Here is a 14756-nt window from a genome sequence, read left to right on the forward strand (position 1 = left end):
GGTAAGAATCTAGAGTGGCAAGAAAAAGTCAAGTCTAAATGGAAAACAACCTAATTGTATTTTGATTAGGTTATTAAACATAGAGGCTAAAATATAAAGATATTAGGGCAGGAAATATCATTGATAGCTCTCTGTTTAGAAGGTAGTTTAGAGGATATTATATTACTCATATCATTTAATCCTAAGGGGAAAATGGCAAGGAGGGAAAGGAGAATTAAAAATTTTCTTTCATCAGGATTTTCTCTGACCTCACATAACTGCTCTCATCATATTCATCTCCTCACAGACGTACAAATGTCCTATTTATTTTTCTTTATCCCTGTGTTTTTTGTTCTCTCTGTCAAAAATGCTTCCCTTTTCCTCTCTGCTGGTCAATATCTAACCCGCTCTTCAAGTCCTCATCCTTCATAATACCTTTCCTCAATCTTTTTCTGCTATGAGCCAGAATTCTCCAAAATAGAAGAATCGAAGTATTTGTTGGTCTTAAGACTTCAACAGATGCAAGTATCTTGTGAACCGGGGTCTTGGTTATTCACAATAAAAGAGCTCACTACTTCCAAGGCATTCAAAAAAGACTAATGTGATAAAAATGCAAGGAGACACAATAAAACAAAGGAAAAGACAAGGAGCAGAAAAGTGTTGGCAGTGAATAAAGAAACTAAACCTGTAGATCAAGTGAAAGTATAGCTTAAAAGAGACAGAAAAACAGCATGTGAAGCAAACAAAAAATTATGAGACAGGCAAAGAAACTGGAAGTAATGTAATACAAAATCAAAAGAAGAATTAGTCAATAAAAGAAGAATCACAGTTATCATAGATATTGGAATTACCAGACAAGGATTTTAAAAGATAACCATGACAAATGTGATAAAGAGCCTTATGGAAAAGTGAACAACATGCATGAATAGATGATACATTTCATCAGAAAAATGGAAACTATAAGATGGAAATTATAGAACTGAAAATATAACGTCAGAAATAAATTTATCTGTGGACTTATCAGTAGACTGGACACAGCTGAAAAAGGATTAGTCACTTGAATTTAAAGACTGATCAATAAAATTTATCCACACAGAAACACAAAGAAAGAAAGAAAGAAAGAAAGAAAGAAAGAAAGAAAGAAAGAAAGAAAGAAAGAAAAGGAAAAAAGCAAAAATTAATCAGTGTCTGAAGATCTGTGATACTTAAGAGATTCAAGTTTAGTGAACCCCAAACAAGATAAATATACGGCAAAACCAAAACTAAATACATCATAGTCAAACAGCTGAATGCTAATGGTAAAGTGATTTTGATAGATTATATTCAAGGAAATATCAAAGCTCGTGGAGCACGCTTTTCCACAAGTAGCACATAAGTAAGTTTTCAGGTAAAAACCTCCTACTTCCAACTATGGGAATTGGCTGCATGGACTGCTAGGAGGAGTTTCCATGGACCCCATTTGAAACTAAGTCTTAAGAGGTGGGAAGGCTGAGATGAATGGGAAATCACATAAACAAGCCACATTGGCTATTTCCAAATTGGTCCCCCATAAACTAATCTTAGTCTAGCAAGCAGAATGATCTTTTAGTGTGACTCTCACCCAACTTCCATCTATGTTCCTCCATAAACTAATCTCAGTGTAGCATCCAGAGGAATCCTTTGAAAACTTAAATCAGACGGTGATAATTCCATTCAAAACTCAAAGCCTTACCAAAGCTTACAAGGTCCTCTACAATGTGACCCTTATCACCTCTCTGAAGCTCTCTCCATCCTTCCCACCATTCAAGTGACCGGGTTTATTTGCTGTTCCTCAAACACACTAGGCATCCTCTTGCCTTACAGCCTTTATTCTAACTGTTCCCTCTGACTGAAATTTTCTTCCCGCAGATATCAGCAATGCTGGTGACTTCCTCATTGTCATATTTTCTTAAATTCACCTTCTCAGTGAGGTCTTCCCTGACCAACCTATTGTGTTCCTCTTGCACCCTGGCACTCCATATTCCCCTCTCCTGTTTTTTTTTATTACCTAGCATTTAATACCATCTGATACAAATATTATATATTTTACTTATTTGTTTCTTTACTCTCTGTCTCGCTTTACTAGAATTATGCTCTTTGCTTACTTTACTCCTATATCCTTTGCGATCTTCTGAATAGTACTTGGCATATAATAGGTAATCCATAAATATTTGTTAAATACATCAACAAAATAAGAGATAGTATAACTGTTGCATGGGGAGAGGAAAATTTAAGAACAGATTTGTGAGTGATTCAATAGAAACTTCTGCTGGGGGAAAATTTTTTAATATCTATTTCTCCCCTAATACTCTAAAAAAAATCAGTTCAGTCTCTAGTTTTATGAACCTCAAATTCCCTATCCATAAATTAAGAATCATAAAATACATGTGTCGCAGGGATGTTGTGAAGACTAAATAAGATAAAAGAGCACGAAGCACCAAAATACAGTTCTTGTCATGTCTTCACATGGAGAAGGGTGTCTTCAATATATATTGTTCCCCATATCACTTTTACTTACCATCATATAAGGAAATCCTCAAATTATCTCGAGAAACACACATGGGACAGTATTACTTCCCTCCTTATGGGGAAAAAAAGCCCACCTAACCCACCCACCAACCAACCAAACAAACACAGTCATTAATAAAAACAAAGTCTAAGGCTTCCTTTGTGGTTTTCAAAGATCTTTTGCTTGTTTGTTTTGATTCTAATTTTGAGAAATCAGCTGACCTTATCCAAATTCTAAAAAGATAATTTATAAAATTATTTACATGTATATAACTTATAAGTAGATGTTTGCAATCCATTTCTAAACTTATCTCCACATACGTAGCTATTTCCAGTTACGCATTAGAGATGCTCATCCAAAAATAAGTTGCTGGATTTCTTAAATATGAAAGACAAATTGGTAACATGGTTACGCAAGATTTTGTGAAGTTTCTGATTATTTTGGAAAGTGGAAAAGAATTGCAGAAAGAAAATGTAAATATTATGTTAACTATCCTAATATGTCCCTAGAGTCACACTCTGATGTCAACAAGGCATGGGTGAAGTGGTTTGGATTCTTAACACCCAGCCTAAACGAATTAATCCTTGATTTGTAAGATTTGTGTTCTATTTCTATGTATGGAAATATTTTTCATCTTTCAGGGTCCTCTGAACCCTGATATTTTCAATTCCACGTTCTGGGTTTGGTCCTGGGAAGATATTTTAACAGAGTTATCATTTCTATGGAATATCAGAGGTTCATTGTCATGAACTTTAAAGCAGATTTTAGCATTTCAGCCCCATTAAAAGCCCTATACCAAGATTACAGAAGTATATGAGTCTTTCCCTCTTAGTTCACCTCTGAGGAGGAAACCAAGCTTAATGTGATCATCTTTTTAAATTTTTTTCCAAAGATATGTTCTTTGATCAGCTTCTTCGAGCTCAGTAAGAACATCTTGAGTGGCTTGACAATGGGGGTGAGGAAAACCAATGTTGTTCTCAAGCACATGGAACATCTGGCTTGTCCATGGACTCATCCTAACTCCTTTGTGTAGGGCCTACTGGCTCCCATTTTCTTTGTGTGACTCTTGAGTTCAAAAAGCCATTAAAAATGTTATATGGTAAAGACATATAAAACCTTGGGAAAGGATTACTGTTAATCTTTGGCATGAGAAACCAATTAAAACTTTATTTTTAAAATCAACTTTATGCCTTATGCAAGTTATCTGTTGGCACTATAAGAATATTCCTTAATGCCCAAGGATTGACTGAATGGGGGAGAGAGACATGATCAGTAGAGCAAAGGCAAGAGCAGGGAGATACGCTGAGTGAAACTGTGCCAGAATTTTTCTTTGATATAATGACACTCAAACAACTATGAGTCTAATTCCCTTAAAGAGCTCTTTTCCTGTAATTCCCGTGTCTCTTCCCACTTTGACCTTTTTCCTCTTCATTTCTCTTGTTATCCAAAAGATTATTTTGTTGTTCCCCCACCATTTTTTTTACTGAAAGAAGAAAATGAACAACCTTCTCCTAAATCAGTTCTCTTGAATCATTTTGTTCCATGTTCTATTTTTTTTCCCTTGCAAGAAGTCAGAATACTGTATTTGATCAAGAGAGATATGTATTGGGAAAAGTCTGACCATTCTTGGCTGCTGTTATTTGGGAAAACTTATTTTTTCCTGTGTCACTTAGAGGGTAAATCAAATCTTTTGGGAAGTGGTATATCTCTGTTCATTGTACTTAGTTATTTGGGACACAGGATTTATAAAGCATTCTGCCTGCTCTTCAAGGGAATTTTACTTTCTATGTGTTCAGAAGTTTGAGTATCCGGGTCTTATTGAGAAATAAGTTAAATGTCAAATAAACGCATAAGAACATTGGCAGGTAATCCCAGTTCTGTCACCAGCTATGTGAATCCAAGCAATTTAGTTAAACTTTCTGGGCCTTGCCTTTAAAATAAGGACTTTTGAATACGTGTTTAAAGTCACGCTGAGTTCTAATGTATATAATTTTGAATACGGAGAGACAAAATTATGAAAGAAATGGGCTTCAATTTACTATGTCATGCCTTTGTACTGTATTTTTTCTAATTTATGACATGTAACCTCTCAACTGTATCTCAGTTTTTCACCTTGGGAAAACCTAGAATAATAATATTGACTTCAGAGGGGTTTTCCCTCCTGTATGTACTCTTAGATAATGTTTAAATAATATAACATGCAATTGACAATCAAGACCTTAAAGGCAAATATAAAAGTAAATTATGATATAAAAAAAATGTTACATTTTACAGTATATAAGAAAAAACTGTACTGTCGCATTGGTCCAGTTCTTATACTGTACTTTTCTTTAATAGGAAATGCTTGGTAAGGAATATGCTGTAGGAGAAATTGAGCCCTAACTGAGATGTCAGTGAATTGGAATTTCATTTCCTAAAGAATGCCCCAGAGAAAGCAATTGTTGGGGGCTGCTGTGTGAGGCAGAAACTGTAACACCATTTATCACTGAGTGCCTTCTCAAACTCAAAATGATAGAAGAGCACTAGGTAGGTCTTACAGGAAATTGTAAACCACTCCCAAAGGGTTGAGAAGACTTATCAAAGCTCCTATCTGAGACAGCCAGGGTTGAGCGCTTGGGACTACCCTTGGCCTTTTTCTTGGTAATTCTTCAGTCAAGGCCAGATGCTTGGGGAAACATATTCCACTTTTCAGATGGCTCTAGGTACCTGCCAAGTGACATAATAGGGAGGTCATCCTATTGTGTGTGCGTATGTGTGTTTCACCTTCTCCGATTTCTTACTCATTTCATAAAAATCCCTCCCCATTACATCTTTTGGGTCATTTGGCTCAATCCACTGCCTCACATGACATCTGCCTCTTGTAAAAATTTCCTAGCTGTATATTTTCAGTTTAAATGTGTTCGTGACAGTTTTACTGTCACAAAATGAACTTGTTTGTACTAGCATTTGCCAATTCACAGATGTCTTATTTATAGGATACAAGAGGGCATTTTTCTTCATTTAGAATACACAGATAATGAACCTCCATGGTCTTAACATTCTCCTTATCCATAAAAACTATGAGAATAGCGCTAATGCAAGATTAATCAACCTCTGATTGGTCAAAATCCAGAACAGAGGAATTCAGTGAATATTTAGAAAAGAAATTCTTGCTGCCCAGATCTGTTTCTAAATCCTCCATATATTTTAATAACTTAGGTGGCTAAGTGGCTTGTGTAATGCTTGTTGCCCTTATACTTTGCTGAGATATATTTACATGACTTCCTTTTCTGGAAGCTGATTATCACATAGTAAAACATGCAAGGGGCTTCTTCTCAAAGGAGCAAGAGATCAGTATTTAGCTGCATAATAAATGTATTTATTGATTCAGTGGGTCATGCTTATTTATAGCCTCCTATATTTATCAGGCACTGTTGGTTCTGAGAGTACAATGATAATCAATTCAGACATGATTCTTGCTCTCCCTAACCTCACGCAAGAATAAACAGATAATTATAACATAATATGAAAATTGAAATATGGGACAGTACCTAGAAGGGATGCTTAACCCATACTATGGGGTCAGAAAAACCTTCCCGAAAGGTATGAGATCCATATTGAGATCTGGAAAGTGAATAGATGGAAACCATTCATTCTGGTTATCCACTGCTGTGTAACAAACGACCCCAAAACTTAGTAGCATAAAGCAACCTTTTTATTATATGTTATAACTTTATGGGTTAGGAATTTGAACAGGGCTTGACTGGGAGATTCTTGTGCTCCATGTGTTATGTTCCAAACCCTGTCAACTGGAGCACTCTTATTTTCATAGTTGCTCAAGGCTCATAGAGAGTGCTCCAAGAGATTCAGATAAAATCGGTAATAACTTCTCTGATCAAAAATCTACAAACAATAAATTCTAGAAAGGGTGTAGAGAAAAGAGACCCCTCTTACACTGTTGGTGGGAATGTAAAATGGTACAGCCACTATGGAGAACAGTATGGAGGTTCCTTAAAAAACTAAAAATAGAGCTACCATATGATCCTGCAATCCCACTCCTGGGCATATATACGGAGAAAACCATAATTCTAAAAGATGCATGCACCCCAATGTTCTTTGCAGCACTATTTACAATAGCCAGGACATGGAAGCAACCTAAATGTCCAGCAACAGAGGAATGGATGAAGAAGATGTGGTACATATATACAATGGAATATTACTCAGCCATAAAAAAGAACAAAATAATGCCATTTACAGCAACATGGATGGACCTAGAGATTGTCATACTGAGTGAAATAAGTCAGACAGAGAAAGACAAATATCATATAATATTGCTTACATGTGGAATCTAAAAAAATGATCCAAATGAACTTATCTACGAAACAGAGATAGAATTACAGATGTAGAAAACAAACTTATGGTTACCAGTGGGTAAGTGGGGGGAGGGATAAATTGGAAGATTGGGATTGACATATACACACTACTATATACAAAGTAGATAACTAATAAGGACATACTGTATAGCACAGGGAACTCTACTCAATGCTTTGTAATGGCCTATATGGGAATAGAATCTAAAAAAGAGTGGATATATGTATATATAATGTATAACTGCTTCACTTTGCTGTACACCTGAAACTAACAGAACATTGTAAATCAACTATACTCTAATAAAAATTGAAAAAAAAAAGACCTTCTCTGATCAAGGCTCAGACATCACACAGCATTATTTCTTCAGCATTCTGTTGTTTCCAAATGAATCACAGGGAAAGCCCAGATCCAAGGGAAAGAGATACACAAGATTGTGAACAAAAGGAGGCAGGGTTGTCTGTGGAGACTAGCTATTTCATCAGGTGATGGGAAAAAGGAGGGAAACTGACTTTCAAGCAAGGAGAACATGGCTTTTTCGAGGAATTAGAGAGCTTAGCTGTTCTACATTCTGTAGCAGTGAAATATTACATTTGCCTCCTTTTCTCTTTTTCTCATATGAATTATACTTGTCCTTTGGGAGTTATTATTTGTAAGATTTTTCTGAATACACTTAGCCATTTTTCTCCTAAGAATCCTGCACAGCTTTCCCAGAGGGAGGAAGAAACCATGGAAGTCATTAGTCATAATCTGTTGCCATTTGACTCTTGTCCTAGTGGCTCAGAAATCTTTAACTATTTAAACCCAGTATATCAAGCCAAGTTTAACCTATAGAACAAACACTTTCTCTTATGACATGAAAGGACTGTACTGTCTGTATATGACACTCTTGCCAACGTAATGAGCTAATATGAACTGGTCTCTGTTATCATTCCATACTATGTCACTTCTTTGTATAATATGAAGTCCTTTCTTAAATGAAGGCAAGTCTCTAATCTTATCCCTTTATTCTCCTGATTCATCTCCTGTCTACTCCTCCTGTTAATCAGAGCCAAGGGAAAACTGGCCAAAGATCTGAGGAGGCTGAGGGGGAGATATTCCAAACACCACAATTTTTAAAAATAAGTCAAACTTAACCTGGAATAATTCATCTGAGATCACCTATTTTTATTGCTAAAGAAAGTGAAGGCAGGATGTTGCCTTCATTTCTAATATATTGAATTTTTAATTTAGGTATAAAAATCCCCTTTGCCACAGATTTTAGGGCCTTTAGGCAAGCAATTTCTAGGTTACAAAATAAAACTATATCCAGTTTTGATTTGTGCCATAAATTGCCTAATCAAAAACAAAGACAATTTGTTTTTCTCTTCCTGTTCTGAATAGATCTCTGTTCTGAGTTGTTTGCACATTAAATACACAGTTTATATAAGAAATAACTTCTCACCTGATAGGCCAAGCATTTTTCTGTTCCTCTCACCTGATAGGCCAAACATTTTTCTGTTGGGGAATCTTTAAAAGTTTAAACAGAATGTATTATGGTTTTGAGCTCTAGAAGCCATCTTTACTTTCCTGTGTATCAAGTACTCAGCACCGTATTCTTGTGAAACTGTGCATCTGAACGTGAATTTCTTTTTGTCTATATAAAAAAGTGTTTGCAGTTCCTTCCTAAGGAGGGCATCCTATTTGTCATAAGACCTAAGGAGCAGGTGGAGAGAAGAGCTATTGTAAATTTCCCAGTAGAGGAGAGACAGAAGAACATCTTTGGAACCCAGCTACATAATGTTCAAGTTGAAGTTTGAATGGACTTTAAATTTCTCCTTCTTCCTTCCATTCCTCCTAATGTTCAGCAACATTTACTACACTCACACAGGCCAGGGGTGAATGGGTAACGTTTTGGAATTATGAATGGATCTGGGTTTCATGTCTGGGTGGCCATACTGCAGACCAGAGATGTATTTCATGAAGGTAGGAGCCCAGAGATGGAGATGGCTTTGAGAACGTGAGTCCTCTGGACATTTGCAGAAGTCTTGGGGAAGGACTTTGAACTTCTAAAGACATAAATAGGTGTACAAAAGCCAATCTTACTAAGGTCTTAATGGGGTGGGAGATTCACCTAACACCTTTGTTAAATGAAAATGGGGTAATAATACAAACTATAGGAGACCTTTTGTAAATTGTGACATCTTCAAAAAAGAAAGGTTGTGTTATTTTTATAATACAATTTCAATAAATATGTGATTTTTATTCTTATCTCTAATCTCTTATCTCTAATGGGTTTACAAAAAGGAAAAGAAAAAGAGAGAAAAAAATTAAGTCTTTACGAAGAATAGCACACTTTTACAAAGAAAATACTAGGTGTGATAAAGAGACCTATTAGGAATTAATCTCTTTATTTGGTAAGCAATATTTTAAAATTAATTAGATACAATATTCTTTCTGTTTGTTAAGAGCAACCCCAAACAGTGTCATCAACCTTTATATATATTAATATTATTTTACATGTAGGTATCAAAATTAAATGCCTAATGTGAGAATAAAATCAAAACTTTTAATGTATCTCTCTGTAACAATGCGACTAAGGTAACTGACCAAACTATGAGAGTATATTTTATAGGAAAAAATTCTTTTTTTTTTTAGTAGCAGAGAAATAGCTTCATGGAATTTTGGACGATATAGTCAAGTCATATATTTCAACGTATCTTTTTTAAGATTATATATCTTCTATCTGATTATTTACTTGTCAAGTTTGATAGCCATGATTAGAAAGTAACAGTACAGTAAGTCCCCCATATACAAACGAGTTCCATTCGCAGAGTGCATTCATAAGTCCAATTTGTTTGTAAGTCCAACAAAGTTAGCCTAGGTACCCAACTAACACAATCGGCTATATAGTGCTGTATTGTAATAGGTTTATCATACTTTCCACATAAATAATATGTAAAAAACAAACGCAAAAAATAGACTTTTTAATCAAGGTACAGTATAGTACTTTGAAAAGGACAGTAGTACAGTATAACAGCTGGAATACAGGGGCTGGCATGGAGTGAACAGGCAAGAAGAGTTACTGACTCAAGGAGGGAGAGGAGCTGGGATATGGTAGAGCTGAAGGATCGTCAGCAATAGGAGATGGAGGGCAAGCTGCAATTTCACTCATGTCTGACATTGATGGCACAGGTTCTGGTTCCTTGCTGGATTCAATTCTATCTGCCCTCTTGAAAAAACAATCCAGAGATGTCTGGGTAGTAGCTCTTTTTTTCTCATCACAGATGACATGGTAGCACTGGATTGCATTCTGAATGGCTGCTGCAACCTTCATGGACCATTCTATGTTTAGGTCCTGTGCCTCAAAAGCTAACAGTGTCTCCTCAAATAAAGAAAATCCCCTTTCCATTTCCTACATCGTGAAACTCTTTGGTTCTTCAGTTACTTCTTCTTCCTCTTGTCTCTCTTCGTCCTTTCTCTTGGCCTCCAATTCTATCAGGTCTTCAATACTAAGCTCCTCGTGTTGCACAGCAACAGTACTATACAGTAAAGTACACAATAGCACAATCACTTGTAGAAGATGCATGCATGTGACAATGTACACCAGACACGTGAACTAACTTATGTGATTGGACATGTGAACGCACATTCGCATCTTTGAAAGTTCACAACTTGAAGGTTCGTATGTAGGGGACTTACTGTAGTATCTTGGTTAGAGTCATTTTTCATGACAATTAAGAAAACAAAATGCCCACAATATTTTGATTTTAAAATCGTAGTATTAGTGTAATGCACTGACCACTAGATGGAGACAAGACCTCCGAGCTTCACCCATGATAGTTTTCTTATTGTGAGTAGAAACCCGCAACAAAAGAGTTAGGTTAATACAGTACTGGATGTTCAGAATCATAACAAATACGTGTACTAGAAGGTTTCATTTATCCTCAGCATCACAGGCCTTAGAATCTGTTTAATCTGAGGAATGCGGCATGTGTTTACACACAAAAATTTTCTATTATCATTGAGGGTAGTTTCCAAACTAAATAATGATGACTTTATAAAGGTAGGCTCTTTTTTTTTTTTCCTAAGTAATTTAGCAATATCTTCAAAATACATAGGTTTTGTTTGTTTTTTGAGGTTTTATAAAATTGTTTTCAGTGAAACATCAGAAAGAGTTGGTCTATCATTGTATTATTAAGAGGATATTTAGTGTTCAAATGTCAAGCAAACTGCTTGTTTTGACATAAATATAAAACAAATATTTAGGAAAAACTAACATGAATTTACACTCAGGTCCTTAAGTGATATTTCATCACATAACTTAAGTAGGTTTAATACCATCCATAGTCTAGGTACTAAGAATCAGAATTTGTGCCTTCTATCCAGTGTCCTTAAATTTGCTTACATGGTTTCGCAAAATTATATGCTCTCTTATACATCTTAAAGAAGACATCTACATTTTAAAATCATTTTTGAAGAGTGATATTTCTAGTGTATTGTAAAAAAAGACATAAAATAAAAAATTTTAGGGTACTATTATGTCACTCTTTAATATTCCAGTGGAATCTAAGGTTATAGCTATAGAATCCTTACCATAAACCATTTTAAAAGTGCATAATCAAGCTCTTCATTTTAATGTTCCTTTTTTTCCTTCTTAAACATGTTTTTTCCGTACAGAATATTGCTCTAATATATTTTATGCTTAAAACACCCTACCACAGTCTTCTGGCAGAAAAATATATATCTCTGCCATTATATTTTATATGCATTTGTTATTTGGTTTTATCTGAACTCTACCTACTAGAATGCAAACTCCATATGGATAGAAATTTCTTTTCTGTTTGGTCACTGCTAAATTCCTAGCACTTGAGACAGGGCCTAACACAAAGTAGATGCTGGCTAAATATTTTTTGAATGAATGAAAGTGAAACTTAAAAGTGTTCAACTTTTCTATGCCCATGAGGCTCTATGTTTTAAATGTTTTGCTTTAGATTAAGTTATCATGACAATTATTATTAACACACAATTTTTAAAAACAATATAGAGTATATTAAAATGGTAATTATTAAGACAAAAAGTAAAATGTTAGGAATGTAGTTCTCAATGAGATAATGGGCTTTCCTTATTTTCATTATCACATATCCTTGGGGGAATATTACTTAGTGCTAGAGTGAGAGAGAGTTCAGTATCAATCCTATTTCATTTTTAAATATTCATAGATGTAAACACTAAAAGAACTTAATCACATACATAAAAATGTGAAGGTGACTATTTTTATAGCACTAACAGTTCTTTGAACTACTCTTGACTTTGTGCCAAATGTTGCATAGTTATCTGTTACTGAAATAATTTTATTGATTCATCAGTTAATAGATTAAGTTATTCTTCATTTTTGTTGAAAGTTGAGTATAAAACTACCTGACTGGAATATGACGTTACCCAAGACACCACTGTTTCAAAGTGTCCTTTTATTTGATGTCCTTGAAGTATGTACCCCCCTGGATGTGCCTTTCTTTTGTAAAGGAAAAGTGGGCAAGCACAAAAAGGAAGGAGGTAGTAGGGGGAGGACAGGAAGGAGAGTGGGGGGTCCCACTTCCATCATGACCTTTAATTGGTCCTCAGGCAGATCGTTTTGAAGAAAGAGTATAAGTGGAACTAGAGACCTAGAAATGTATTGTCTTAAAACTGTGTCTCCTACTACTTACTAAGTTTTTCGCATATGCCTAGGTTATCCCAATTTAAGGGTCACTGTTCTAGGCTACCATTTAATTCTGCTGTGACAGCCTAACTCCCATTATTCTGAGCTGATACAGCTCAAGTAGAATAATGTCCTCTCTGATGATACAGTTGTCTCCCCTTATCCTCAGGGGATACGTTCTGAGACCCCCCCAGTGGATGCCTGAAACCCTGAATAGTATTGAACCCTATATATAGTTTTTTCCTATACCTATGATAAAGTTTAGTTTATAAATTAGGCACAATAAAAGATTAACAACAACTAATAATAAATTAGAACAATTATAATAATATGCTGTAATAAAAGTTATATGAATGTGGTCTTTCTGTCTCAAAATATCTTGTATAAATTTAATGCCTTTTCTGTCTTAACTAAGCTCTTACCATGCCTATTGGTGGTAACTTTTGCAGTTTAAGGTGTGACAGCAAAACTAGAATGAGTTTCTTTTTCTTTCTTCACAATAGCATGGATAGAAGATTTATTCTTACCATAGATCTTAGCAACCTCATCATATGACTTTTTTCCTTTCCTTATTAAGTCGAGAACTTTCACCTTTTCACTAAAAGGAAGCACTTTACTGCTTCGCTTTGGCATATCCAAATTGCCAGCATCACTACTCTTGCGCTTTGGTGTTGTTACTAAGTAAATTAAGGGTGACTTGAACACAGCACTGCAATATCGTGACAGTGGAGTTGATAACTGAGACAGCTACTAGGTAAATAATGGGCAGTATATGCTGGACAAAGGGATGATTCACATCCTGGGCAGGATGCAGTGGGATGGCACAGATTTCATCATGATACTCAGAATGGTGCACAATTTAAAACCTATGAATTGTTTATTTCTAGAATTTTCCATTTAGTATTTTCAGACCATGGTTGACCCATGGGTTGATCTGCAGGTAACTGAAATGACAGAAAGCAAAATCACAGATAAAGGGAGACTTCTGTAATGGAAATTGCACCAGTCTGAAATATCCCACAATAATAATATGCAAGTACTTCCTGTTGGGCCAATAATTGAACCATTACACTGAGCATTAATGCACTTATCTGACAGCACATCTTCCCACCTGGAGCCTGGCTGGTCACAAGCCAAGTCAAGGACAGTTGTGTTTTCCAAAAGATATTTTAGTCATTTGAACCAGAATAAGATATCTAATTATTATGAGAACTATAATTTATTGAAAAATCTTCATGATTGTGCAATTAAGTATATTATTTCTAGTTTTCATGGTAATCTAACCTGATGAGATAGGTATTGTTGTATATCCATCTGCTAATGAGAAATATGAGGTTGAAAGCTGTTGAGTAACTTGCCCAAGGTCACATGGCACAAGGGCCGCATAAAGAGCACAGGTAACAATGTTCACTTCAAATAGTAACAATAACAATAGTAATAGCAAGTAACCTTTATTGTGCACTATCTACAGCATTCCAGCTTATGAACATCAAGGATGGAGTACCAAAAAGCCGTGTTCTTTGAATCATATTGGTAGCAAGGACATAACACTAGAAAACCTCTTGCTTAAAATCATACACCTTGAGAAACTTGGCTGTTTGAAATCATATCAAAACTATAGGTTAAAAACAAACCAGCTTTAACTTGGAACGTATCAGAATGCCAGGTATGTTAAAGCAGTCCCGCTTGAATCTAGGAGCCACTCAGAATTGTCTCCTATTTTTGATAGGGTTCTTCAAAATCTTATGTGCTTGCCTAGAATGGTATATAAGATCTTTTCAGGTTTTGTTTGGATTGGTTGTGTTTCTGAACACAGATATTCCTTGCTTCACAAGTTTAATAAAATTGCATTTTAGAATCATACTACATTCTGGACCAAACATTGTTCTGAGCATTTTAGATGCCAATAATTTAATCCTCATAACAATCCCATGGACCATTTTGATCTCCATCTTACATTTGAGGCAATTGAGGCACAGAGAGATTAATAAACTTGCTTGAGGCCACACAGGAAATTATAGAGCTAGGACTCAACCCAAGCAGTCTGAATCCAGAACCCATACTCTTATTCAGCGTCATATGGCCCCTACAAAATAAAAACTTTTAATTCATAACTATACTAGAAAAATAGAAAGGAAACCTTTCACTGACTAGGAACCATGGGAAATAACTGAACTATGAAATGTAAACAGGAGCAGAGGAACCTTAGGCAGATAATGGGGT

The sequence above is a fragment of the Balaenoptera ricei genome, chromosome 12, assembly GCF_028023285.1.
Source record: "Balaenoptera ricei isolate mBalRic1 chromosome 12, mBalRic1.hap2, whole genome shotgun sequence".
Classification (NCBI taxonomy): Eukaryota; Metazoa; Chordata; class Mammalia; order Artiodactyla; family Balaenopteridae; genus Balaenoptera; species Balaenoptera ricei.